Source organism: Equus caballus, chromosome 2 (assembly GCF_041296265.1).
Source record: "Equus caballus isolate H_3958 breed thoroughbred chromosome 2, TB-T2T, whole genome shotgun sequence".
NCBI lineage: Eukaryota > Metazoa > Chordata > Mammalia > Perissodactyla > Equidae > Equus > Equus caballus.
The window spans coordinates 93,482,450-93,510,206 of NC_091685.1; the positions used below are offsets into that span (position 1 = coordinate 93,482,450).

A 27,757-nucleotide genomic window follows, 5' to 3' on the forward strand; every position below is an offset into this window, starting at 1 on the left:
AGACATACTTGACTGGTGAGCAATAACCATCACTGATTTTCCACCTTTGTAGTCTTTTATCACTTTTAATTTTGTTTCCAGATAAATTACTCAACATGACCTCTTATTGACACTATTAGCAGTGGACTTTGTATGCTTAGGGGCCATGATGAACAAAACAACATGAGATTAAATCAAGAGAAAATGATGCAATCAAGAGACTACGGTAAACCCAAGATGTATGAGGTTGCTGCCAGCATAACACAGCATATTGCTTTACAGTAAATCTTTTTTTATAGGTAGAAAGAGTACACTCTAAAATAATGATAAAAAGTATAGTGTGGTAAATACATAAATTAACATAGTAATTTATTATTAAGTATTTTGTACTGTACATAATTATATGTACTATACTTTTATACAACTGGCAGTGCAGATTTATTTACACCAGCATCACCACAAACATGTGAGCAATGCATTGTTTTACCATGTTACAATGGCTATGGCATCACTAGGTGATGGGAATTTTTCAGCTTCATTATAATCTGTGGGACCACTAAGGTATATGGGGTCTGTAAGTTGACTGAAGTGTCCTTATGCAACTCATGACTGTGATCACTGGTCTTTCTGGTGACCAGCCCCATCCTGAGGCTATGTAGGGACCCCACCCTAAATTATTTCATTAGCATAAACCCAAGTGTGATTAAAAGACCTGTTGTGAATAACAAAAGACACTTCTGTCACTTAGGAATTACGAGGGTTTTAGGAATTCTGTACAGAAACCAAATACTATAACAAAAAATGCTCTTATCACTCAAGAAATTACAAAGGTTTTAGAAGCTCTGTGACAGGAGCCAGGGAAGAAGACCAAATCTATATTTCTTATTACACACTACTTCCTATGTTTATTGTGAGAGTTAAATGAGTCAGTTCTACGGAATGCTTTGTATAAAGGGGGATCACTCTTAAATTTAAGCGAAAAACAGACTTACTCTTAAAATAGGTTATTTGAGGGTAAGGGAAATTGAAAGACAACTGGATATGCACAGGTACATACATGTACACTTCTTTTTTGTAATTGAAGGAAGTTAGTCGACTCAGAGATAAACAGATTGAACATACCATTTTGTAATATAATTTCTTCTTTGAGGCTAAATAGTAAAGTCATTAAAATACAGCTTTAAAAGATGTGTGTCAGGGGCCGGCCCAGTGGCATAGTGCTTGGTTTGACACACTGTGCTTTGGGGCCCAGGGTTCTGGGTTCAGATCCTGGGCGTGGACCTGCATACCTCTCATCAGACCATGCTGTGTCAGCATCCCACATAAGCAAAAAGAGGAAGATTGGCAACAGATGTTAGCTCAGGGCCAATCTTCCTCACACACACACACAAAAGGGTTTCATGATTCACTTATCTACTTGATGAATTATATGTAATTGTTACTTATTAACCAGTACGAACAGAAGGTTATTGAAGTTGAAGGTCAAAAACTTAAAATGATAAATTTAGTCAAGGGAAAACATGTTGATAGAGTCTAGAATGCAGTATTTGATTTGTTTAATGGTGTGAGCCACATGATACCCCCTAATCTATCTGTATTGGCTAACCTCATTTCTTCTAGTCCACAACTGTAGCCTCTAGCCTGCCCAGAATAGCCAAAACAATTTTTAAGAGCAATGTTGTGAGACTCGCTCTACTGTAACCACAGGACCAGGAGCAGAATTCATCACCCCAAAATATGCCTCTTTGGCATAAGAATTATTTTAGGCTGGTTATTTTTAAGAAACAGCAGACACAGGGAAAAACTCTGAAAACCTAGTACAAGTTACCCATTATTTGTAAGGGTAATTTACATTTATAAGAGAAATCTCCATTTGTAAGGGTGCCTTCCTCTCTGAGCCAGGAAGGAGAGGATGACTAAATCTCTAGAAACTCTTATCAGTAGAGAAGGGAAGGACAAGTCTACATAACAACTTCACCCTTGTTTACTGTGCTGGCCTCATCTTGACAACAGAATGTTAGGGCTCTTTTTCAGGGACAGCAAGCCAGCCAGGAGTATGTGCAAAAGAGAAAATTTCATCTGTCTCTCGAAACTCACCCTGCCAGCACTTCTGCATCCTAGCCTGCCCTCTCTGATCCCTTAAACCTTACTCTATGCCCAGGATCAGGGAGACAGAGTTGAGAGCCTTCCTTCTGTCTCTTTACCAATCAGTTGTGTAATAAACTGCTTCTTTGCTCAAAGACTGGTGTACACAGTGTTGGCTTCTGTGTGCACAGGTGGAGAGAGCCTTTGGCTGGTAACACTACCAGATGTCAAGTCTTGTAAAAATTAAGACAGTGTTGTGGGGGACTGGAATTGGCCACCCCAAGATGTGTCTCTTTGGCATGAGGATTATTTTGGGCTGGCTACTTTTTAAAAACTGCAGACAGGAAAGAAACTCTGAAAAGTAGAATTTACTTACCCTTTGTTAAGAGACATTTACATTTGTAGAGGAAATCTTCATCTGTAAAGGTGTCTCCCTCTCTGTGTCAGGAAAGAGGGATGACCTTATCAATGCAGAAGGCAAGGACTTAAATCTGCATAATAAGCTTATTCTTGTTTACTGTGCTTTTTTGGTAACCTCCCATGATCGACACCCCCATCCTCAACATCCCCTTTGTCTTTAGCCAAAGACAATATTTAAGGTGGTGGCTTCAGTGATTTTGGCAAGTTGCTCAGTTTGCCCGAGCCTCTCCCATGTATACATGTTTAAAACTTTGTTTAATTTTCTCCTATTATTCTGTCTCATGTGAATTTAATTCGTTGTCCAGCCAGAAGTACCCAGAGCAGGTAGAGGATATGTCTTCATCCCCTACAGTGTGGTACTACTGCAAGTATAGAAAAATAAGCAATGAAAGAAACTAGAAGACCCAGAAAAAGACCTCTGGGTATGTAGGACCTGGAATAGGACAGAGGTAGCATTAAAATTAGTGGGGTAAGGATGAACATTTAACAAACAGTTCTGAAATAATTGGTTATCCATATGCAAAATATAAAATCACATTGCTGTCTCATATAGCTACAAAAATAAATTCCAGATTTATTACAGAGGTAAAAATGAAAAAGTTCAAGACTTTTAAAAGAAGGCATGAGAAAATATCTTTATGACATGTAAAAAAGGATTTCTTAGATAAGACACAAAAAGCATGGATAATGAAGGAAAATCTCAATAAATTTAATTGCATTAAGGTGGAAAATTTTCATATAGCAAAAATAACAGTAAAATGAAAAAGGCATGCCACTTGTGACAAATAAAAATGGCAAGCAATAGGATATATTGGAGAATATGAGGAAGCCATTTGGTATAAACCTAATTTGGCCTGACCTTGTCTTTCCAAAAGGGCCTGACCGTGGCTGTTGAGCATGCATTGTATATCTGCTTTAGATATTCCCTATGGCAAGAACAAAGGCCCTTGAGATAAAAGTGCAACTTCCGTCCCCCTCCCAACGTTGGCATTTCTTTAAGGATTAAGCATCTTTCCTTAGGCTAGAAACTGATTGCTGTGCTCACCTGTGACCACCCAGCTCAAGACAATAGACTTGCCTCCTGCTACGCCCTCCCAGAGAGCAGACCCACTACCTGCTGTGTCCATCAAGCACTGTGCTGACAGGGCAATCTTGTGACTATTGTGGGAGGGACATTTCAATCATATGTGAAACACCCTGTTTGGGGGTATATAACCACTCTGTGCACCCCACATCTTCGGTGCCCTTTCTCCCTTTGGGAAGAAAGGCCCCGGGCCATGGTCCTCAGATTTCAGCTCAGAATAAACTCACCCAAATTTTCATTTATAGACTGGTTATGGATTATTTTCGTCGACACTTGCTAGAAGATATTTGCAAATGCAAAGATTTAGTGTTCATAATATATAAAGAACTTATATAAATCAATAGAGATAAGCAATTCAACAGAAAAATGAATTAATCATATTATTAGGCAATTTACTAAAAAAGAAAACTGATTAACCAATCAATGTATGAAAAATCAGTAATCCAGGAATTGCAAATTAAAATGAGATCCTTTTTTTGTACCCATCAGTTTAACAACAATCAAAAGTATCACAATAACAAAATTTGGTGGAATTTTCTGATGGGAATGTAAATTGACACAACAGTTAGAAGAACATTTTGGCAATGCCTAGTAAAGTTAAAAATGTGTCTACACCATGACCCAACAATTACACTCCTGTGTATATGTTCTGGAGAAACTTTCAAGCATGTGCTCTGTATCAAGCAGTGTTCATTTTCAAAGAACAGAATCTATTCTAGCTAGTTAGGCAGGAAGGCATTTATTAGAAGTAATTTAAGGGGCCGGCCTGGTGGTGCAGTGATTAAGTGCACACGTTCTGCTTTGGCAGCCCAGGGTTTGCCGGTTCGGATCCCGGGTGCAGACATGGCACCGCTTGGCAAGCCATGCTGTGGCAGGCATCCCACATATAAAGTAGAGGAAGATGGGCATGGATGTTAGCTCAGGGCCAGTCTTCCTCAGCAAAAAGAGGAGGATTGGCAGCAGATGTTAGCTCAGGGCTAATCTTCCTCAAAAAAAAAAAAATAATAATTTAATGGCTTTAGTATTATTGAGAGGGCTGAGAACTCTAGGTTGTGCTTTCTGAAATGACTCCCCTAAATCACAGAACTGGGCCAACAAAGGAACTGCTGCCTCCTCTATAATCAGGAAACTGCTGGCTCTGGAACTGCATTGCTGCTGCCAGAGACAGTAAACTTTCACAGCAGGTAACTGTCATAATCAGGAAACAACCATGATCAGAGGCTACTGCTATGCTGCTGGATCCAGATCAATGCCCTGCCTGCTATGATCCACATCAAAAAAACAGATATGTTGCTCTGTTTCTTGACACCTACAAAGCTCATGACCAGGCCCTGGGACTCGGCCAGCACACAGTCCGTGATCGTGCTTGCCAGCAGAGAGCACAGAAGCAGCAGAAATGCGGCCTCTGCCTCTTTTCTATTTCCCAAATCTGGTTGAGTTCATCTGACTGGCAGAATCTAAATCGCTTCCAGAACCTAGCTGTAAAGGAAAAAGGAAATTGTTTTTAGCTTTCTAGTCTCTGTTTGTGTGAATCTCAATCTGCAGTATACTACACTGCACCTCTATGGTTCCTTAACCCGCCAGCATGCCCTTCTTCCTTGACTTAGATTTCCAAACAACAATAACAGCAGGACAAAATCTTAACTTATTGTCTCTACACCCACACAGATAAGAAAGTCCCATCAATCCTTGCATCTAATTTTGGGAGTTAGGCATTGCTCCTTTATTTCAGTTACAATTCTCTCTTGATGTCCAATGACCTATGAACTAGGTTGTCAAGCCCTTGAATTTTTATGAGGTTTATCTTCTATCTTCTAGCATACATCTGTCTTATGAAGAAATTTAGGGTAACTGCTACTCCTTGCTCACCAGATTGTATCTGTCTGATGTCATCAATGTAATCACCAGCATGATGTCCTAGGGAAGGTAAGATGATAAAGGACCCTGTGACTTGAGCTGGAGAGTTAATTAGCCTTGAGGCAAGACGGTAACAGCACATGCCTATCCTTGCCATGTCCAGTTGAAGGGCTTTTGTTGTTTTCTGCTTATTGGGTTAGGGATGGAGAGTTGCTAGATCAATAGCTGCCAATCAGGTGCTTATCAGAGTCATCCCCCAATTAAGCTTGCGTTGTGGACTGAATGTTTGTGTCCTTCCAAAATTCTTATGTTGAAATGCTAACCCCCAATGTGATGGTATTAGGAAGTGAGGCTTTTTGGGAGTTAATTAGGTTTAGATGAGGTCGTGAGGGCAGAGCCCCAAGATAGGATTAGTGCTCTTATAAGAAGAGGAAGAGACTCCTCCTACCATGAGGATCCAGCAAGAAGGAAACCAGGAAGAGGATTCTCATCAGACACTGAATCCACAGTCACCTTGATCTTGGAATTCCCAGTCTCAAGAACTGTGTGAAATAAATGTCTGTTGTTAAGCCACCCAGTCTATGATGTTTTGTTATAGCAGCCTGAGCTGACTAAGCCAGTTTGTGATGCTAAGCCACTATCATTCTCCAAGAATATCTTCTACACAAACCAAACAAGAGGGTTAAATGGGAATGTGATAAGAATCACTATCCATGTATCTTTCAAATATTTGATGGTACCACTAATCTCTGTGATTCCCCCTAGAGATGTGGCGTTACCTTTGGTTTGCTGTTGTGGAAAGGAGTAGTTGTTTCAGAAGCTTCCTCCTGGCTGTCTTAACATATATAACAGCCATCACTCCACAGGTCAGGAAGCTATTCTGAGGATTCTTCTAGTTGTCATTTTTTTTCAAGTCTGCATACAGAAATAGGAAAATAACCACAGGATGTGTTCAAGAACATAGATGGACTTTGATAAAAATTCCGCTTATCACTTGACCCCAATAAGTCCCCCTTCTTAACAGTTGACCACAGTAGCAATGTAGGGCCCCAGGAATTAGCATTTATTCAAAGCCAGCAACTAATAATTCTCTAAATAAAGACCTGAGTATTTCCCTTTTCCTAGGGCACAGTTATACTAGAAATGTCAACAGGTGCCTTTGGGGAAAGCTAGGTGGAATATTGATAGTTTGGACTTGTGGCAGTGTCTCAGCTTTCTTCTTTAGATGACCCTGGATTCTTCATTCATGGGGCTCTGCTACTCAGTTCTGGGAACTGGATGAGCAACTTTGATTCCCTATAATTTTGATTCAAGTCAGGTCTCTATTTATCAGCGAAAGAGGTTTTTGCTTTTCCGTGGAGGATATACAGAATATATCAAACCATTATAACTATCGCTGAAGCCCTGCTTTCTATTTAATATCTATTCCTTTATCTCCAGTAATTTCCTGCTGCCACATGGCCTTTGCTACTCTAAGATGGCCTCATCCTTATTTAACTCAGGATTCTCTTTCTGGGGAAATGTTTATTACCTTGATCTCTAGCCTGCAAAAGAATGACTACTCTACAGTGATTTTGAACGTTTTGGTAAAGAGAGGGTCCTCTGAACCCTTTCAAGGCTCACAGCTGGTGGGTGGGTAAGTCAGTCATGCATGTTGAATTTTCTCCAATATCCCTGTTTCCCAAAGTCTCTGTATGCCTTCCTCTACGTTATATCAAGGAATTTTTAGTACCTAACTTTATTTAGCGTAGGCAGCCATTGAGTTCGAGTTCAGTCAACTAATTGACCAAACACTTTAGATTACTTCTAACTTTGTGAAATGTGGCACTGAAACCCGAATTTCTAGTAAATGCATCCATGTTGATAAATTCAGCCTGAATGATTGCTTGCAGAATTCATTCCCATAATTCTCCAGATTTTTATTAACATGACTTGGCAAAATCTTAAGACTATTTTGTTGTATAAGGTTTCTCCTCCTTGGTTAGACTTTGTGCTTGCCCCCTGGGGTCTGCTGGGATCTCATTCAATGTCTGGATTGAATGAGGGGTTGGAGGGTGGAGCATAGGGAGAACTGGCATCTTCTTGCAAGATAATTCCTGGAGGTGCAGTCACATTAGGTCTTTAAACATGGCCGATTTATCTAATAGAAGTAGGAGGGGCTACAGTTGCTAGAATGGAAAGCTCAGTGGGCTTGGAGGTCCAGGTATTCAGAGTCATCTAAATCCATTCAAATGTCCCCATTCCAATTCATAGCGTCCTACTTTTTCCTAACTAATGTGCTTTCACATAAGAGGCCAAGTGAGGCTGGGAATTTAACTTAAGTTGTATTTTGGCAACCTGGTGCCTCTGACATTTAGTTATACCTGTCCTGCAGGTACAAGAGGTAAGGCATTCATTTAGGGCAGTGCTTCTCAAAATGTGGTCCCTGAACCAATATCATTAGCATCACTTTGAAACTTGTTGGAAATGCAAATTCTTGGGCTCCACCCTAGATCTACTGGATGAGAAACTCTGGAGACTGGGGACCCAGCAAGCTGTACTTTAACAAACCCTTCAGGGAATTCTTATGCACGCTGCAGCTTGAGAACCATTGTTTTAGGGTAATTCTAAAAGTTCTCTGATTCTCTGTTCACAGAGTTTAAGAATTTTAAATGTGGAGCTTGCTCTTTTCTTTTTTTTTAAACTCTCCAATGCAGTTAAAATTAGCCAACTTGTCCCACTTTTCTTTTATTCCTCATTCTTACCGTAAGCGGTTGTTCAGCAGCTGGTTGGTCTGCCAAGACTTCCGTGTGACAGTCCTCCACTTTCAGCAAGCATTACTTATGTCTGTTGTTAGTAGGATTATCATTGCTTTCAAAACCACCCAGGTGAGATAACCAATTCCAGCAGTTTGTTTCCTTGAAATTCTGTTGCATGCAACCCTACCTGATACTAATTGGCTAATCATTTAGAATTTCACTGGAGAGAACAGAATCCAATGTAGCAAGTTTAAACAATTGATTTATTACTGACAGAGAAAGATCTAGTTGTTTGGGGCATGAATTTAATACAATATTTGGCAGTTTCTTTAGGAAAAAAATACAACATTACAAATATAAAATTAAGCATGAAATTCAAAGTTTATTCATAGTAAGAAAAAATGACACGAAATTATGAATTCTAAAAAGCTGACATTTACCGCATCACAAAAATCCAGAAAAATTATATACTCTTTTTATTAATCAAATACTTAATGCACCTTTACAGCATTTTCCCTATATATTTTTTTGCCTCATACACTCTTTGATTTCCTCTTCATTTGATAATTTTGTAGTATCACTTTTGTAGAGAGAATAAAAAGATAATTCAGTCTTTGTGGTGAGTAACTGAAATTTTGTTTTATTACTGATAGTTTAGAAAATTCCTTTCATCTTTACAACTTATTATTGAAATGCCATGTAAATTTTTAGAATTATTGTTAAAATTGGGAAAACCAATGTCAAATCTCTTTTTCATATCAACAATAAGATTTGGAAGTTTTCTACAGATGAGCTTCTGGCTCAGTCAATTTTAAACTTTTTTAGTCTCCACTACCCACTCTTCTGGTGCTAAAACTGTAGGACACCTTAAGACTTCAATATGATCTCTGGATCTGTCCCCTCATGTCACAAAGCTGGATGAGTCCACACAGTGGGCATTAGGAGTGATTGCAACCCCAAAAGTATGTCTGTTAACCAAATCTAAATATACATCCAACTCAATTTCTCCTTAACAGGATCCCAAAAATGTCTAAGGCCACTCCATCAAAACTGGAAACAAATGTAACTGAGAGGAAGTTTAAGTGGAAAGAGACAAGAGTCTTTATTTACAATAGTAAAATATCTTACTTTTGCAATTTTGGTAAAAACACATGACCAGCCATGGGCCGATACAATGAGGGTCTTTGAAGCTTAAGCTCCATGGTAAATCTTTCTCTAATGAGGTATTCAGTGAAGTCACTAGTAGGATGAAAAAATAGACTCTCAGTTGAGCTTTCAGGTATGACATCCAAAGCGACACTACAGAATGGACCACTCAGGCCATCTCTTTTATGATCAGGAAGCTGCCAGCCATAGACCCAAACCATCCAGTATCCTGCGCAGGAAGCTGCCACAATCAGGAAACGAGCACGTCATCAAGAAGCAGTTGCTGCCGCACAGACCCACAGCAGGTCTGCAATGATTCTCACTGACAAAATGGCTGCACTAGCCCTGCCTCTCAAACCTCACAGAGTGACTGGACATTAGGACCCCTGACATCGCTGTAGAAAAATCCAGTACCTCTAGGACTGTGCGTATCAACAGCCGCAGCAGAAATAGCAGGCGTGCAGTGTCCATCTTACTCCCATGCTGAAAACCTGCCATGATTGCCTCTAACTGGCCAAACCTAAATCAGTTGTTGATCTCTTGCCTGAGAAATGTAGTTTTTAGATACTAGTCTCCAGGAGGCACACAGGAAAGTGTGGAATAGATACTGCTCACCAATGTACTGAATGCAAAACAAGACAGGTAATAATAGCTAACATTTAATGAATACTTACAATGCTCTCAGCCAAAAAAAGTGAGACCAAAAAAACCCCTAACTGTTCATCAAAAGGAGAATAGATAAATTAATAAACTGGTTTATTCAGATAATGAAATACTATTCAACAGTTAAAGTAAATGAACTGGAGCTACAGAGATCAACAGGAGTCTATCTTAGAAGTGTAATGTTGAATTCATGAAAAGCAAATTGCAGGAGGATTCATAAAGAATGATGCAGTTCATATGAAGTCCAAAACAGAGGAAAGCTATACAAGTAGATCTATATGTAATTAAGGTATAGAAATGGGCTTGGGGATAATCAACACCAAATTCCTGATGGTGCCTCCTGAATGATACAAGGAAACGGTTACTGGAGCTCTTTGATCGTGTCCCGGCTCACTGCTGTATGGCTCAGTCCCAGGGGACACCCTTCACACAGTATACAGAATGCAGAATACAGAATACAGAACATCCTCCCAGAGAATCATTCACATTCCACTCTAAGAAGAACAGTGCCTTCTGCAATCACTCAACATGGCAACCCTGAGTATACTCAGAAGGTTTTATTGTTTTTTAAGCAGGGCGAGATGGGTATACCAGTGTTCATTATAGTATTTTATACAAATTTGTATGTATAAGAAAGGTTTTATAACAAAATATTCTATGAGTCACAATATGAAGTTCTAATTCCCATCTACGAAATTCTATGTAATCTGACCTGGGAAAAATCATCTTTCAAACCTACGAATTTGATAGTCAAACTTCACTTTGTGGCTTTCGTTCTTAGGATTTCATACTGGAAGACTAGACATACCTTTTTTCAATGATAGTCCTAATTTTGGCAGTTCTTTGGCATTGATGGGCCAAAAGAGGCTAAGAGAGTTAACCGTAAATGTGTCATGAATCATCTAGCGTCAATGAAAATTTTTAAGAACTGATTCATAGCACATATACTAAGCACTTTGAAGTCATTGATTTCCACTGGCATTATTGCTTGAACTCAGGATTCTGATAGTTGAATGACAATTTTTTTAGTTTTTTTTTTTTTTCGCACCTTGGTCTGAAACACAACAACAGTAATCATTACTAATATTTTTTGAGTACTTACTACCTGCTAGGCACTGTTCTAAGTGCTTTATATACAATAGTTCTTTTAAACCTCACAACAATTTTAGGAGGTATCTTCATTTTACAGATGAAGAAATTGAGTAGTAGAGGTTAAAGAACATATCCTAAGTCATATAATCAAAAAAGTGATAGGGCTGAATCCAGGTATAGCTGATCCAGAAGCTTGTGTAAATGTTCCACCTCTAAGACACACTTCCCAAGTGCTCTTTGATAGCTCTTCACTGGAGTGCTGCTGAAGGAGATGCCCCTCTTCCCCCTAACCCCCGCCTTCCAGATTTATGTACCTTAAATGTTTAATACCGTAGAAGATGTAATTTCCATCCAGGGAAGAAAGTCATTCTAGAATATCAAGTTGAAGATTAGTCAGTGGATGGAAAGAGGAAATTCTAGTGTTACTCTGGAATTTGGTAAAATTTTTACACACCCACACCCACACATATATTAAATTCTCTTTAAAGTGAGGATTTCTGAGGATTAATTTCATATTATTTACATAGTCTGGTGAATATAGCCTTTTAAAAATTCCAAACCTATCTCTCATCTGTTTTGTGGTTTGTATAGCTAATTGTTTGACCACTTCTGAAATTACTCCCCAAAGCTACATCGAGCAGCTCACCTCAAACATTACTATCTAGTGCATTTGTCAGAGAGAAAAACTCCTGGCAAGTAGCAAAGTGTATTCATGGAAATGGAAAGTGTTTTCATGGAAATATTATGTTTTCAAAAAACCAACAAATACAAGCAGTGAGACCTTGGGTCCTGGGTCAAAGATTTGGGGTATTTTTGTGCATCGTTTTCATGGGTGTGGGTCAAAGGCTGTCTATTTTAATAGCTCATTTTCGAGAGATTAAAAATGGTTTCTCTGAATGTTGACAGAAAAGGAAAACTCACAGAGGCCCTTTCCACTCAACCTTGGCCCAGCAGCAGTAGCCAGGGGGGTTAGAGGTTGCTGCAGCAATGACCTGTATTACATAATGCCTCCCATCTGTCCACAGATGTGTGAGTTTGCTCAAATGTTTTATTAGATTTTTATTACACTTTCATACAGCTCCAGCCCATCTGCATTTGCCAGTCTGGGTGCAATTTCTAAAATACCTAATCCATTAGCTATTCAATATAAGCAGTTAAATATTGAGATATGTTCTCTGACCCAGTCCCTCGTGCCATTTGGGAGATACTAACACATGTTTTATGGATCGGGTAGGCACTACAGACCTCTGGATGATGATCATGATGATGATCATGATGACAGTGATGTCTGTCTGGATCAGCTTGGTGCCAGAGGTTCTCAATGAAAGTTAGTGTTCTGTGGTTGGTAACATTAATCTTACTCCAATCCACTCATAATTTGATCCATAAGGAGAGAAGACAGAAGGAAAACAACAGCAACGAAAACAAAACAAAACAAAAATAGTTCACACCAACTCTGTCTAAGTTCAGGCTGCTATAACAAAAATACCGTAGAGTGGGTGGCTTAGAAACAACAGACATTTATTTCTTATAGTTCTGGAGGTCGGAAGTCCAAGATCAAGATGCCAGAATGGATGGGTTCTGGTGACTGCCCTCTTCAGGGTCGCAGACTGCTGACTTCTCGTGTATCCTCATGTGGCAAAGACCTGAGAGAGGGGGAAAGCTCTCTTGTGGTTCTTATAGAAGCACTAATCCCATTCACAAAGGCTCCTCCCTTATGACCTCATCTAGACCTAATTACCTTCCAAAGGCCCTCCCTCCTAATACCATCTCATGGGGAGGTAGGGTTTCAACATATGAATTTTGGGGGAACACAAACATTCAGTCTATAGCAAACTCCACGTACATTTTTTTACTAATAAAAGTGATTTAAGTGTATTTTTTCTTTGCAACTCCATGAATAGCTTGGCCTAGAGACAACTGGGCTAAGAATTCTCTCATTCTGATGCCTAGGATAACAGCACCTTCATCAACGTGAGATGTCACTACCATTTACAGCTTGACAAGCCCAGTATCAGAGAGTGAGACCCTTTTTACTCTCCAAAAGAAGAGCACCACATCTATTTTGCTTACATCCCAGCTCCCAGCATGATGCTGAGCGTGCAAGGGGACCTAAATAAATATGTACTAAAGAGATGACGCAACAGGTATAGATTTGTATTGGGTGTGTCTTTTCCAGTTGGCTTATAGTTACTAAATGCTTGCTGACTGAATAGATTTCTAGTCTACTGTCAATTTTATATTTTGTAGTAGAATTTGAGTTAGTCATAACTACCATTTGTCGTAAAAAATGCAATCTTGGAACTCCTCTGAGATCCTGAGAAAAACTTTCTATTGCATATTAGATAATATGGCTATGAATAATAGTGGCTTTCTTAGGCTGAGTTATGCATATGATTAGTTGGAAGGTTCTGTGTACTAAAGCTGGATGATTTTCGCTTTTTGATTTAGGGATAGGATTTGTAGGAGACTAATTGTACTCCTTGACTTAAACTGAGAAAGCTTTTGAGTTTTTAATATCCATTTCTGGCAGCCCTCTATCAATGGATGGAGCTTTTCTACTTTCACAGTTGCATACGCAACTGTTCCATTCAGATGCCATTTGTGAATATAATACCTTTTCAAGTTGTTTGTTCCAGTCCAAAATGTGTTTCACATATATTGGAAGCTCAAGAAATATTGTCCTCTCTTTTATATTTTAGCGTGTGCAAAATTTATTGTGGTGTTATTATGTGATTCATTATTTCATTTTTATTTAGAAAGAAAACAACAACATTGAAGACATCCTGAAATAGCATTCATTTGGCAGGTAGGTCCCTGGCTTTCTAGTTCTGATTCCATGCTCTGTTGTGCCAAATTCAGTCAGAAGAGGAGAAATGGTTTGCAGGTGTCATGGAATTCCAGTGTTTCACTCGCATTGGGTAACCCTAGGAAGGAGAATTTCCATACATGGAGCCAATGTTGGTTTGTCCAAAGAAAGCATCCTTGAGTCTCAGGCTGAAAATAAGGTATTTGGTTGTATGAGAGGATGAGCCCAGCAGTTGGTAACCCAGCAGGAGATTCTTCCTTGAGAAATTGTGATTATTTTCACATGTTAGGAAAGAGACAAATGAATATCATTTTCAAACCTCTATCACACTAAACACACTAACCAGAAATGCATCTACCTACATCATTTTAAAAGAAATCCAATGGGGCTTTGACAGCATGTGAGCTATTTCCATTGACCTTCTTTCAGTGAATGTTTCTCACACTTATTTGCTCTCTATTTTCATGTTTATAAAATGTGTTCCCAAGCCCTTTAGGATAAAATCAACAATAGTGCCCAGGGCTTCAGCTAAAGATTCCCAGTGGGAGGGTCTGAGTCTTTTGTTCCGGAGGATCTAATAGAGTGCGAAGCTGACACAGAAATGGGAGGACCATTCAGCTAAAATTAAAGTCTTTGTCCCTTCATTAGTTGAACTTGAACTTCACATTTCTGAAGTTCTGCTAGGTTCCTTTCTCTAAAATTCTGATTTAATCAAGGTGAACAGGGAAGCTTGTTAAAATCTTTCTCTCTTATTTTTAAAGAGATTGCAAAAAAAAAAAAAAAAAATCCTGTATGTTTGGGCCAGCAAACTTTTTCCTGATAATTTTCTTTAATGAAATTTTTGGGAAATTGACCTGAATCTTGAGTATACATTATTCTTAATCATTAAAAAAAAGTTTGTTTTTTAACATTCTGATAGAGACTTCATTTTATTTTATCAGCTTATTGACTTTCTCAGTCCCATTGGGAAAGGTGAAGGGTCACCAGCTGCGCCTTTTATATGATTAATGAGCTAATGTGATTAAATAAAATTTATTTTTATTGCCTTGATTTGGGGGAACTATTGAAAGTGGGAGGAAACGTAAGATTGTAAGTTTTATTATTGATCTCCTATCCTTCATATCAGACTTACTGTATCTTATTTCTAATATGAGCTCATTTACTTTCTTCAGTTAGCAGAAAAAAGGGGAGAAAGTTAAAATACAGTGGTTGAGGGTATGCAGATAAGTGGCTCTGGCATTTCTGTGATCTTGATAACGCAATTCTTCTATATTTCTAAATTGCAGCAAGAACCTATTGCCAAAGCCGGTGAAACTTTGTCAGATTCTAATGCAACAGATTCTAACTATGAGGTTGTATTTTTCCTTATCTTTGAGAATGGAAATTTCTCTTTCTCCCTCCCTTACTGATCGAGTCCTTAAAACATATGATCTCAGTCCTTCTCTGTTATCTTTCTAAGTGAAGAATGGCGAAGAAAATTCTAATCAACTGAAAAGGAAATTTCTTTTCAAATTTTTTGAAGTTTTATTGTATCCTTTGCATGACATGGAACTCCCTACATTACCTAACTCTGGATATGCAAATTCTTGCTACTCACAGCAGGAGTTAATAAAGATTCCATAAGACCCTCTGATTTTAAGTGAATTAGACATGTAATAACTGTCGCTGTTTTATTACTCTGATCAGAGCAGGAGTTTAAGGTGATGACAGTGAGTAGGGGGAAGGAACTATGAACGCGCCATCGGGCAAGTTAGCATCAGATTCAGATTTTAAAAAGTGCAATTACATACAAACACTGACTTATCCTAAGCCAAGAAACAAACAAACAAACAAAGCACTTCAGAAAATTCTTAGGGGATACCTTCTATGTGCAGAGCCCAGGACAGAGGACTGTGAGCATAAAATGATGAATAAAGCATATGATCTGATCTCAAAGAGCTTACTTTTAGTGAGGAAAAGATACTGGCTTATAAGCAGTAGCAGGAGGCAAATTCTTCCATTTTCCTTTTTTAGACTTCTTCTCTGATTCTACCCAGAGTGTCAAAAATTCAGATGTCTACAGAGAGCAGGCAGGTAAATAAAATTAGCAAAACCAATGAGAACAGTGGCTAATTGAAGGACATGTGGTCATTATAAAGGTAGCCATTACTTCTCGCTTTCCTCTGATTATTGCTGAGTGGAAACTGATTATTGCTCAGTGTTGCAATATCTTCTAATTTTTAAGAGAAGCTGGAAATTGATTTTTTTTTTTGGATGAAATCTCCCAGTTTTTTTTTTGAGGAAGATTAGCCCTGAGCTAACATCTGCTGCCAATCCTCCTCTTTTTGCTGAGGAAGACTGGCCCTGAGCTAACATCCGTGCCCATCTTCCTCTACTTTATATGTGGGATGCCTGCTGCAGCATGGCTTTCCAAGTGGTGCCAAATCTGTGCCGGGGATCCGAACTGGCAAACCCTGGGCTGCTGCAGCGGAATGTGTGCACTTAACGTGTGCGCCACTGGGCCGGCCCCTCTCCCAGTTTTTAAATGTTGTCAGCTAACACTGTTTTTAAAAACATTGTGCAGGGCAAACAAAACTAATTTGTTGGCTCAGCCAAAAACAGGCTGCCATTTGTGACCTCTATTTTTCTCCCGGTCTTCTGGTTGACCTTGTCCATTTCCATGGGCTTTATGCTTATAATTTATAAATTAGATGTGTCTTGATAGCCATTAGCATTAGCTGATCCCACTTGGGTAACGTTTGAGGGTATCTCTTAGTCTCCACTGTTATCCTTCCTGCCCTGAGGAGGTGTTGGTTCAAGTATCAATCTTTGTGGAGCTGGACTGCAAGAAGTGTGTACAGGATGTAGATAGCATGGAATAGAGTTTGCTGTCCCAGTGACAGAGCACTGACATCAACCCCAGCTTCAGCTCGCAAGATGTGGCTGGCCAGGAGGCCACTCTCGCTCCAGGTACTGAGAAAAGTCTGCTGATGCTTCCAGTACCCTTTGACCAAAGTGTGCATTCCTAAGATGACCTCAATGTGTATAGCCCTCAATTTTCTCTCATATGTTGTACTTCCCCCAAGTAGACTCCTCAAATTCCTCAGAAGTTATAGTTAATAAATCCCAAATCTTCAGCCTTCACCATTTTTGTGAGCTCTAGGCCTGCTGCACACCTCTGTAACTGGACCTGTCTAAAATGGGATTTGCAAAATCTTCTCTCTCAAATACATTCCTTTGACGTTCTCTCCTTGGCGAGTTCTATCACCATCTCTGTTTGTGCAATCAGGAGATATCCTCCTGGATTGTTTTCTCATCTCTGTACCTAATCGTTCGGTAGGTCCTGATGCTTATGTCTTCTAACCTTCGTCCTGTACATCCCACAGCTATCGCTTGAACTCAGACCTCCATCATTTCCTGTACAATGGCAGCCTACGGTCGTCTTTTCTCCAAGCGAGCCATCCTCTTCTCTGCTGCCAAAGACTTCTTCTAAAATGCACTTCTTATTATGTTTCTTCCTTGATCAAAAACCTTTAGTGGTTGGTCCTTACAGTTTTCAAATTCAGATGCCCTAGCTTGGAATACAAGCCCTTAACATGGCGGCTTCAGTCTTCTTCGGTTGTATCTTCCATGCCTGAACTATGTATCTGACTCTACTGCTGCACCAGACAATTTGCTTTTTCTTAAATGGCTTAGGCACGTGAACATTCCTGTGTTGTTGTACCTGCCATTCCACTGCCTGAAAGGCTCTTTTTGTGTGTGGGGCAATTTCTCACACTTGAGAAGAATAATTTCTTTAGAAAGCCTCAGAGGGGCTGGCCCCATGGCTGAGTGGTTAAGTATGCGCGCTCAGCTTTGGTGGTCTGTGGTTTCACTGGCTCAGATCCTGAGTGTGGAAATGGCACTGCTCATCAGGCCATGCTGTGGTGGCGTCCCACATAGCACAACCAGAGGCACTCACAACTAGAATATACAACTATGTACTGGGGGGCTTTGGGGAGAAGAAGGAAAAAAGAAAAAAAAAGATTGGCAACATATGTTAGCTCAGGTGCCAATCTTAAAAAAAAAAAAAAAGATTTAAGAAAGCCTCAGAATTCCACAGGAGAGTGAAAAGTTTTCTTCTCAATATTGATGTATACTGCCTGGCGCATGCCTCTGTTATTGGATCTAATTTTTTATTATATATATATTATAATTTTTATAAATGCATCAATATCTTCCATGATTGCACTATAATCACCTTTTGGGAGGGGCCCAACTGCTTTGAGAATCTGGGTTTTTTTTTTTTTTTTTTGGTGAGGAAGATTGACCCTGAGCTAACATCTGTTGGCAATCCTCCTCCTTTTGCTTGAGGAAGGCTGGCCCTGAGCTAACATCTATGGCAATCTTCCTCTGTTTTGTATGTGTGTCACATGGCTTGACAAGTGGTGTAGGTCTGTGCCTGGGATCTGAACCCATGCACTCCGGGCTGCTGAAGCGGAGCACACTGAGCTTAACCACTACACCACTGGGCTGGCCCGCTGCTTTGACAATCTGATGAAAACCATGAAGTCCACTTCCCCAGAGAAAAAACAGTTGAGTATACGTGCCAAATCTGACGTATAATTTCAGAGAAATTAAGATCTCTTTAAAGTCCATCAGTGGGTCCCAGTTTAAAAGAACTTGTCCAAGAAGATGAGTCCTTGGAGGGCATAAATGACCACATTTTTCCGTCTTTTTATTATACCTGGGAGTTGTATTTTTATCTATTACCGTAATAGTCCTGCTTAACAAACCACCCCAAAACTTAGTAGCTTAAAATAATAACCATTCATTTAGCTCACAATTCTATAAGCTGGCAATTTCAGCCAGGCTCCACTCTGTGGCTCTTCTGCTCTTAGCTCAATCTCCACATGCATCTGCTGTCAGCCACATGTGGGTCAGGCAGCTGTGCTTCAGAGCACTTGTTAGCCACCACCTGGAGCACCTCAGCTCTCTTCCCTGTGGTCTCTCATCCAGCCTGGACTTGTTCTATGGGGTAGTCCTGGTTCCCAGTGACACGGTGGAAGTAGGCAAGGTTTACTAAGGCCTAGGCTTGGAATTGACACACTATCACCTCTGCCACATTTTATTGACCAAAGAAAGTCCCAAAGCTGGTCCACATTCAAGAGATGGGAAAATAGACTCCTCTCCCTGATGAGGGAAACTGTAAAGCCCCATTGCAAAGAGCATATAGGCACAGGAAACAGGGCACATTTTGCAACTCCGGTACTACAGTAATATACTCAAAAAGTTGTTGAATAAAATTTGTTGGAAATGGGCCTCAGAGTACAGATAAAATTCAGATAAGATGAAAGAAATAAGGAAAGGCATTCTAAATAATGGGAATGACGTAACTTTATTGTGGTATGGGTTTTCCCCCCCTCTGCACTGGATTTATGTGAAGGAAGAGGTCAGATGAAAAGAATAATATAGTGTTCATTCACGTAATTATTTATTTACTTAAATATATCCCATCACATTCCAAAACAGATTTGAGAAAACTTATTTATGAACACAGAAGTATATTAAATATTATAAAGGAAAATATACATGTGCAGTATTGTTTCACTAATGAAGTGTTTTTTGGTTTTTTTTTTGCTGAAGAAGATTTGCCCTGAGCTAATATCTGTGCCAGTCTTCCTCTATCTTGTATGTGGGTCACCACAACAGCATGGCTGCTGGTGAGTGGTGTAGGTCAGCACCCAGGAACTGAACCCGGGCAGTCAAAGCAGAGTATGCCAAACTTTACCACTGGGCCACAGGGCCAGCTTAACTGCAGATATATACTTTGAATTCTATTATGGATAGCATTTAATACAAAGAATGAAAGAGCTACATAATATTTCTATGAATAATGAATTTCTAGTTGAAGGCAGAATTATACCTAAGGACGTGTGATGGATGAGAATTTATCTTGTGTCTCTTTGCCTTCATATAAAGAAGCCTTTCTCATATCTAACTTTGGTCTTCCATATTGCAGTTAGAGACCATTTACTTTTTAAACAAGGATTAATAGATTTCTTCTAACTGATTCCCAAGAATTTTTAGAACAATATTCTCTAAATTTTATATCCATATTACTAAAAAAATTTTTATGTATGAACAAAATTAATTTATTCATGAGTTATATATAGATACTACCTATTGTTATATTTGTAAAATACATGTAGAATAGAAATTAACATGGCTTAAGTAAGATGAGAAAAATAGTATTTTAAAAATTATACTATGTACTCTGTTTTATTTTTGGTATCAAAACCCTTTTTGCTCTCATTAGTGAGAGTTGTGTGATTTAATATTCTTCATTTTTTTTTCCAATTCATGGTTTAAAACTTTGTAATGTAGTAAATCAAAAATCTGGCTCACTTTTTGTATCTTTGACTATCTTATCGTAAGAAGATGCTTCACAAATATTTGTAGATCCAAATGGAAAGAACTCATCATTGGCAAGCCTTACTCAATCATGACATTCATTTTTATGTCCTATTTTTCAATTATGCAAAGACTTTTGTTGAAATCTGGATAAAAAATTATTATCTTCCCTAATGTCAACCAGTTGTTCTTAACAAACGAATCGGAAGTTGCTGATTTGTTATTGTTTTACCAATTGGATTCTAAACTATTAAAACTCTGATAAATTATTAAATAGCTTAAATTTCTATTTTTAAGTGTGATTGTTCATTTATGAAAATTTTTACAGGGCTACATTTGTATATTTATCTGCACCAACATAACCAGTGATGGAAATACTTTTAAATATGTTTCAAATGTTCTCCCCATAGCTTAAGCTTCTTTCAAAGAATAGCTATTTTTCAGTCATTGTAAAATGTCATCCTTACCTTGAAAGTAGATTTTGTGTGTGTGTGTATGTGTGTTCTTTGTTCTTTAAAAAGCCAGCAAACTTTTGAGTGCTACAAAATATTTTCATGGTTGCTGCATATCTCACTAGAAAATATTGTAAAACCTCTGCTATGTTTAAAAAAATCTTAATTGTAGTAAAGTTTACGTAACAGAATTTATCATATTAACCATTTTTAAGTGTATATTTCAGTAGTGTGAAGTACCTTCACATGGCTGTGTAACCAATCTCCAGAATGCTTTTCATCTTGCAAAACTCAAACTCTATAGCGATTAAATAACAAATCCCCATTCTCCCTTCCTCCAGCCCCTGGCTATCCCATTCTACTTTCTGTCTCTATAAATTGGCTACTCTAGGTATGCATGTAAGTGGAGTCATTCAGTATTTATCTTTTTGTGTCTGGCCTGTTTCACTTAGCATAATGTCCTCAAGATGCATCCATGTCATAGCATATATTAGAATTTCCTTCCTTTTTAAGGTTGAGTAATATTCCATTGTATGTGTATACCACATTTTGTTTATCCATTCATCTGTCAATGGACACTTGGGTTGCTTCCACCTTTTTGCTTTTGTGAACAATGCTGCTATGAACACAGGTGTCCAAATAGCTCTGCAAGACACTGCTTTTAATTCTTTTGGATGTATACTGGGAAGTAGAATTTCTGGATCATATGGCAATTATATTTTTAATTTTTTGAGGAACTGCCATTCTGTTTTCCATAGTGACTACATCATTTTACATTCCCAAAGACAGTGCACAAGGGTTCCAATTTCTCCAAATCCTTGTCAACACTTGTTATTGTCTGCTTTTTGATAGTAGCCATCCTAATGGGTGTGAGGTGGTTGACTCCTCTATATTTTAAAAGTCATGTTTTTATAAAATTAACCACATCAATGACATTTTATAGCATTTCATTGCAGTAGCTTGCCTATGAATGGTGGAACAAATATATTTCATTTGTGCTACCTCAGTAAACTTATCCCAGAAATCTTTTCAAACATTCAGTTAGGGGCCAGCCCCATGGCCGAGTGGTTAAGTTTGCATGCTCTGCTTCGGTGGCCCAGGATTTCCCTGGTTTGGATCCCTGGGCATGGACATGGCACTGCTGGTCAAGCCCTGCTGAGGTGGCATCCCACATGCCACAACTACAAGGACCCACAACTGAAAAACACACAACTATGTACCGGGGGGCTTTGGGAGAAAAAGGAAAAATAAAATCTTTAAAACAAAACAAAACAAAGAAAACTATTTCAGTCAACGTAGCTGCTCCATCAGTGGATACCCTTAGACAATTTTCTCTTAAAATATTGGTTTTCCTAAATTTACTATTGACATGGTAATGAAAACTCCATAAAGGTAAGATAGGTGCTCAATAAATATTGGTTGAATGACTGCTGAGAATATACTTTCTCTAGCATATATATACATTGTGATGCCTCCTCAGGTACACGTGTGCATGTGCACGTGCGCACACACACACATTAGTGTGTATTTAACTATTAAAAAAGGATCTAACAAGTACTATAATCTGGGACATGATAGAAACACTTATACTTTCATTCTTCTGTAAATCAAACCCCAACATTGCATAACATATCTTAATTCTTATTTCTTAAAACTAGTAATTTTTCTATGTTGAGGTAAGAATACACTTTTATTTGTTGCCAGATGGTTTTATGTATATTATTTTGCCATTTTAATATGGGAGAAGAAAAAATGAGGAGAACTCAATGGTATGTGACTTTTTGTATTTTGTTACTAAATAAGAAATCTCAAAAGAAGCTTCTACACTTCTATCAACAAGGTTAGGAAAATTTTTCAAATAATAGGTTGGGTATAGCATGACTTTAGACTGTACATAAAATTGTAGAAGCTTGTCTCCAGTTTGCTTTATGATTACCTAACTATTTTGCTAATTGTGATATGTTCACATTTTTATTAGCAGTGTTTCATGTATATCAAGTGAGGTTCATTATTATAAAAGTGGATATAAAAATGCTTTTTAAATGAACTTAAATTTTTTTGAAAATTTTTACTCTTTTTTTTAAATATGCGTTGCATAGAGTTTGCCATCTTAATCATTTTTTTTTAAGGGAATTTTTGCCCTAAGCTAACATCTGTTGCCAATCTTCCTCCTTATTTTTCTTCCTTTTTCCCCCTCAAAGCCCCAGTACATGGTTGTGTATAGTTGTAAGTTCTTCTGGCTCTTCTGTGTGAGCCACCACAGCACGGCTACTGACAGACAGGTGGTGTGATTCCACGCCTGGGAACCGAACCTGGGCCACGAAAGTGGAGTGCACCAAACTTTAACTCCTAGGCCATCAGGTCTGGCTCTGAAAAATTTTAATTTGATTTCTTTCCAGAAGTAATTTAATAGTCTTTTTTTTTTTTTAAACCTCACCCTATTGCTGACAAAGAGGTAAAAATATAAGAGGCTTTAGCTCTGAGTCTTTCTTTCTTTCTTTTTTTTTTTTTTGAGTAAGATTAGCCCTGAGCTAACATCTGCTGCCAATCCTCCTCTTTTTGCTGAGGAAGACTGGCCCTGAGCTAACCTCCGTGCCCATCTTCCTCCACTTTATATGTGGGACGCCTGCCACAGCATGGCTTGCCAAGTGGTGCCATGTCCGCACCCCGGATCCGAACCAGCGAACCTGGGGCTGCCAAAGCAGAACGTGTGCACTTAACCGCTGTGCCACTGGGCCAGCCCTGAGCTTTTCTTATTACAGGCTTGTGCTTGGATTATTAGTATTACCTTCAATTTGTGACTCCTTGGTAGGAATTTTTTTAGGTCACCTGTTCATTTTATGAGATTAAATTTCATTAAAATGGTTAAATCTATGTAATGGGAACATGTAGACTGCGATCTATTGCAAATCACTCAACGGATAAGGGGAACTGTGGTAGAGACTGCTGGCTGTCCACCACGATCCATTTTCCTCTTCTTGGGCTCATAATCGGGCTGTATTTACTGGCTTCCCTTGTGGTGAGGTGTGGCTAGAAGACTCAGTTCTAGCAATGGAAGGTGAGCTGAAACGAAGCGTGCCTCTTTTAGGCGGGGCCCATAAGAAACCTCCTAGGACTGATTCTCCATGCCCCTTCTTTCTTCTGGCGGGAAGAGATGCAGATGGCCGGTGCTGACCAGGAGCAAAAGTTGGCAGAGCTTCCTTGACCTGAATGCCTGAATGACTTGAGCTGGGCTGCTGATCTAACCACCGAAAGTGTTACCCGAGCAAGAAATAAACTTCTACTTCGCTGAGCCGCTACGCGTTTGGTCTGTTTATTACTGCAGCCCAGCCTGCCTGAACTGATGCAGCATCGGTCCCACCTCAGCACTGGTGAACTCTCAGCCTTCCTTCGGGAAGACTCACAGTCCACCGGTGATAATGTGACCCTTTATATCTGCCCCAAGAGAGAAGACCTGGTGTCATTCTTATTTTGACTGTTGATGAGGCTTACTTTCTTTCTTATTGTTTGGATAAAAAGTCAGTAGAAATAAAAGTTGTAATATTTCTTCCTGCAGCCTGGGAGATGTTGCACCTCACTTAGCCAACTATTGCTTTAAGAAACTTGACTCGATGGGCTTCGCATTTCATTGGGTCAACTTCGTAATTGCTACAAAAATGACAATGTAAGTAAGAGTTTGACATCATTAGGAACGCATTCTTCCATAAGAAGAGGAAAAGCGATCTGATTCTCATTCTGTTGTCCTGGCAATAGCAATAAAGGCAGCACAAAATGTGAGTTCCACTTATTTTCCATTGTTCATGTGCCCTTCGATGGGATTTCCCGGCTGACCCTCTTTATTTCATGGAGTCATCAGTTGTTAATTTGCCGTGTACGACGGGTTTCAATGTTGCTACCATTTTATTTCTTTTTTCCCTTTTTCTTTTTCTTTCTTTTTTTTTCTTTTGAGAGTGATGGGAAATAGAGCTACACTTGAATTCCAATCCCATTTGGTGTGAGACTGAGCAACCTGATCCAGCCCAGATCTGACTGTCTTTCACTGGGGTTAGTTTTTGCTTGTGAGAGAACGTTGCTTTAGTTAGCACTATCCGCTGCCCTCCCACCCGAGGAATAAATCACAAACGCAGAAGAAAGCTGCAATCCAGTTGACACACTGCCACTAAATAACTTCATCCTATTTTCCTGGCCCCTTCCCTGCCTGCCCATCTTCATCTTCTATGAATTGATTTTAACTAAATCTATAACCACCCAAAACAGATGGCACTCTTACAATGAGTAGGGCAGGCTGAATCTCTCTGCCCTGGTTGACAGGATTAAAACTGATGAGAAAGTAAAACATGACTTCAAATGTTTGCTTAAGGATCGGAAAGTTGGGCCCAATGCCTTTGTATTGCCAAATGTGACATGGAGCATCGTAAAATCCAATTCTCACATCTTGATGTCCTCCCATTAGATCACATTAAACTCTGGCAGCGAGGCCAGCCCGCCTTGGTGGTTTTCTGAGTTGTGGTTTGCACTTGGCTCTCCTCACAGGCTTTAAAAATGATTTTATTTTGTGAACAGTCAGTGATAGTCAGACTCTAGAGTAAACTTTCCCGGGCCAACATTTGCAGTAATAACATTTCACATTATCAAGAGTTTCCTGAAGGACTGCAAAGAATGAAAACAAAGAAGAGCTTTTCTGGTAGTTGTTTTTCTTCAGATGCTGGTAACCTCCCGCGTGGAGAGGCTGTGAATCTAGGCTTTGAAGAGTCCTCACAAGCATCTACAGTTCTTTGCCTTTAAGGTGAAACTAGAGAACTGGAACGGATTGGGGTTTTCTTGTTCCCTGGCTTGTTGAATATGTAACTGATTCTCCCTTTTTCTTTTCTTGGGTGGTTTCTCTCATTATCTCGTTCAGTGTTTTTGCGGCTGAGAGGTGGAGGGTGGTGGGGAGAGCTTGCCCCAGGGGCAAGGGAGGGAATATTGAGCTTAGGTATGTCCATTTTAGTGTTCCAAATAAGGACTTTCTCAATGCTCTCAGTGTTTTCACCTAAAAGTATTTATACTGCTTGTGTAATGAAATGAGAAACCATCTTTAGAATAAAGCATACAACTGGTTTCTTAGATAGTCTGATGTTGATAGTATTGATGAAAATGATGATTATGATTTTAATGATTCATTAATAAAAAATAAATGAGCTTATGAAATTAAAAGTGAATGTCAGATAGGTACCATTAGCTTGAAGTATTTGAAGATTCAATATTTTTATTATTTTTAAAATTGTGGTAAAATATACATAACATAAAATTTACCATTTTAAACTTTTTTTTTTTGCTGAGGAAGATTTTCCCTGAGCTAACATCTATGCCAATCTTCCTCTTTTTGCTTGAGGAAGATTTGCCCTGAGCTGACATCTATGCCAATCTTCCTCTGTTTTGTATGTGGGACACCACTACAGCATGGCCACCAACTAGTGGTGTAGGTCCATGCCTGGGAACCGAACCTAGGCTGCCAAAGCCAAGTGTGCTGAACTTAACCACTAGGCCATGGGGCTGGCCAAGCCATTTTAACCATTGTTAAGTGTACTGTTCAGTGGGATTAAGCACATTCACATGGTTGTGCAACCATCACACCATCTATCTACAGAACTTTTTTCATACTCCATTAAGCAATAACTCCCCATTCTCCCTCACCTCAGCACCTGGCAAGCACCATTCTGCTTCCTGTCTCTATGAATTTGACTACTCTAAGTACTCATATGAGTGGAATCTTATAATATTTGTCCTTTTGTGACTGGCTTATTTCACTTAGCATAATGTCTTCAAGCCTCACCCATGTTGTAGCATGTCAGAATTTCCTTACTTTTAAAAGCTGAGTAATATTCTCTTATATGTAAATACCATATTTTGTTTGTCTTTTCATCCATCAATAGACGCTTGGTTTTGCAGACTCAATTTTACCAATGGGATTTGAATGACAAGGACTGATGTTTTGGAGAGAACTGAATAGTCATTCAAATTATCTTGGTTTGAAATTCTTTTAAGCCAAGCTAGATGGATAATACTATATCAATCAATTCACCAGCATGTATTTACTAAATGTCACAAGTGACCTCTTTCTTTAAAAAATAGTTATAGTCTTTTATTATTACAAAGATATGTCATTGTGAAAAAAATTAGACAACACAGAAAAGTATGAAGACAAATATAAAGAACATGTAAAATTGTAGCCCTGTTAGTGACTGGATATTTTAGGGGTATATTGTATCAAAAATGATATTAATCTAAATATAAGTGCTATAGATATAGATAAAGGTTTTTGTATTTTTAATAGTTTTTGTTTGTTTGTTTGTTTGTTTTCAGGAAGATTAGCCCTGAGCTAACATCTGCTGCCAATCCTCCTCTTTTTGCTAAGGAAGACTGGTCTTGAGCTAACATCCGTGCCCATCTTCCTCTACTTTCTGCGTGGGACACATACCACAGCATGGCTTTTGCCAAGCTATACCATGTCTGCACCCGGGATCCGAACCAGCAAACCCTGAGCTGCCGAAGCAGAATGTACACGCTTAACTGCTGTGCCACTGGGCCGGCCCATGGATTTTTATATTTTTACAGAACTGGGAACATGTTCACATGCTTACAAACTGCTTTTCTTAATTAGCAATATGTTGGGGACACAATAAATATAGTTTTACTTTGTTAGCTTTTAAATATTTTAAAGTAGTGGTCCTTTCCTTCATATAAACTCTAAGAATACTAATTGGTAAAAAATGGAACATTTCTAGTTAAAGTGGGCAAGAGAAGTCCAGAACACACCAGCTCAGGCCCATCTGTGCCTCTGTAGCGGTTTGTGAGGTACTCCTCAGAAATGCTGCCTCCATTGTGGGTTGAACTGTATTCCCTCAAAGACGTTGAAGCCCTAATCCCCAGTACCTGCGGGTGTGACCTTATTTGGAAATAGACTTTGATGATGATTGATGATCGAGTTAAGATGAGGCGGTAGGGTGGACTCTGATCCAATAGGACTGGTGCCCTTGTAAGAAAGGAAAATTTGGACACAGAGACAGATACACACACA

At 39.0% G+C, this 27,757-nt stretch overlaps 1 protein-coding gene across 1 annotated transcript in view; it reads left to right on the forward strand.

The window, feature by feature from the left end:
* The window catches only part of ANAPC10 (anaphase promoting complex subunit 10), a 187,383-nt gene extending 159,993 nt beyond the window's left edge, over positions 1-27,390 (forward strand). Inside the window, exon 6 of the mRNA XM_023636489.2 lies at positions 27,043-27,390. The gene's annotated coding sequence lies outside the window, so the exon portion shown is untranslated. The remainder of the gene's footprint in view (positions 1-27,042) is intronic.
* Positions 27,391-27,757: the final 367 nt, after the last annotated feature.